Raw genomic sequence first — 2,199 nt, forward strand, 5'->3', positions numbered from 1 at the left:
CTAATGGTCGACCTCGAGTTTCACCTGGTATCTTCTGCCAGAGGCTCCATGTGAGTCCGTGCTCCCCAGTTGATGTGTAAAGTATATTTTGCACAGCTGGTCCTGTCCGAACAGGCCCAAGAGCTACCGCTCGAGCTATCTCTTGTTTGATGTGCTCAAAGGCTTGTTGCTGCTCAGGACCCCACTGAAAATTGTTCTTCTTTCGGGTCACTTGATAGAGAGGGCTCACAAGCTGACTGTAACCTGGAATATGCATCCTCCAGAATCCCACAAATCCTAGGAAAGCTTGTGTTTCCTTCTTGTTGGTCGGTGGAGACATAGTTGCTATCTTGTTGACAACATCCAATGGCACATGACGGCGTCCATCTTGCCATTTTATTCCCAAGAACTGAATTTCTCGTGCTGGTCCCTTGACCTTGCTTTTCTTTATGGCAAACCCAGCTCTCAGAAGAATCTCAATTACTCTTTGTCCTTTCTTGAACACTTCTTCTGCCTCATTGCCCCACACAATGATGTCATCAATGTATTGTAGATGTTCAGGGGCATCACCCTTTTCCAGTGCAGTTTGAATTAGTCCATGACAAATAGTGGGGCTGTGCTTCCACCCCTGGGGCAGTCGATTCCAGGTATACTGGACACCCCTCCACGTGAAAGCAAACTGTGGCCTGCACTCTTCTGCCAAAGGAATTGAAAAGAATGCATTGGCAATGTCAATTGTGGCGTACCACTTGGCTGCCTTTGACTCCAGTTCATACTGGAGCTCTAACATATCTGGTACAGCAGCACTCAGTGGTGGCGTCACTTCATTCAGGCCACGATAGTCTACTGTTAACCTCCACCCTCCGTCAGACTTCCGCACTGGCCATATTGGGCTATTAAAAGGCGAATGTGTCTTACTGATGACACCTTGGTTCTCCAGTTGACGAATCAATTCTTGGATGGGAGCCAGAGCGTCTCGGTTTGTACGATACTGCCGTCGGTGCACGGTCCTCATAGCAATTGGCACCTGTTGTTCTTCAACTTGCAACAGTCCCACAACAAAAGGATCTTCTGAGAGGCCAGGCAGATTAGACAACTGTTTTACCTTTTCTGTATTCACACTGGCCACACCAAAAGCCCATCGGTATCCTTTTGGGTCTTTGAAGTATCCCCTCTTGAGATAGTCAATGCCCAAGATGCAAGGGGCTTCTGGGCCAGTTACAATGGGATGTTTTTCCCACTTGTCCCCAGTCAAGCTAACCTCGGCCTCCAATACTGATAGTTCTTGACAGCCCCCTGTCACTCCTGAGATCCAGATAGGTTCTGCCCCTCTATAACTTGACGGCATTAGTGTACATTGTGCCCCGGTGTCAATTAAAGCCTGGTACTTCTGTGGATTTGATGTGCCAGGCCATCGAATCCACACTGTCCAATACACCCGATCATCCCTTTCCTCCTCCTGGCTGGAGGCAGGGGCCCTCTATTCCTGTTCTTGGTCGGAGTACTCACTGTCTGACTCTTGCCGTGCCAGGCCGGAGGTTCCTTCTTCAGGATCAAGGGAGGTGATCTCAGTCTTTCTGTATCTGGGAGATCGCTGGTTACTTCCTTGCCTTATTCCTTGCTCAGTCGGTAGAGCATGAGACTCTTAATCTCAGGGTCGTGGGTTCGAGCCCCACGTTGGGCGCCAGAATAGACTGTGATGGTTTGACTCTGGCTAAATGCCAGGTATCCACCAAGTCGCTCTATCACTTCCCCCCCCCCCTTCCCTTTGTTTTCTCAACAGGGTAAAGAGGGGAAAGAAGATAAACTAACCCTTGTGGGTGAAACAAAAGCAGTTTTAATATAAGCAAAGCAAAGCAAAAGTCCGCGCGCGGAAGCAAAAGCAAACAGATTTATTCTCTACTTCCCATGAAGAGGCGATGTCGGGCCTTCTCTGGAAGCAGGGCTCCAATACGCGTAGTAGTTGCCTCGGAGGACCAAGGGTGACCCCCACCCCCTTCCTCCTTTCTCCCAGCTTTATACTGAGCAGACGTCATATGGTATGGAATATCCCTTTGGTCGGTTTGGGTCAGCTGTCCTAGCTGTGTCCCCTCCCAAGATCTTGCCCACCCCGTCCCACTGGGGGAAATATCAGAAAGAGCCTTGGTGCTGTGTAAGCACTGCTCAGCAGCAGCCACAACACCAGGGTGCTATCAACACCCTGCAGCTCCCAGCATAAAC

General features: G+C 49.8%; 1 non-coding gene across 1 annotated transcript; it reads left to right on the forward strand.

The window, feature by feature from the left end:
- Window positions 1–1,587: 1,587 nt before the first annotated feature.
- TRNAK-CUU (transfer RNA lysine (anticodon CUU)) lies at window positions 1,588–1,663 on the forward strand. The gene has a single exon. It is a non-coding gene; the product is annotated as a tRNA-Lys (tRNA).
- The last annotated feature ends 536 nt before the right edge of the window (window positions 1,664–2,199 follow it).

This window comes from Athene noctua, chromosome 4 (genome assembly GCF_965140245.1).
Source record: "Athene noctua chromosome 4, bAthNoc1.hap1.1, whole genome shotgun sequence".
Lineage (NCBI taxonomy): Eukaryota > Metazoa > Chordata > Aves > Strigiformes > Strigidae > Athene > Athene noctua.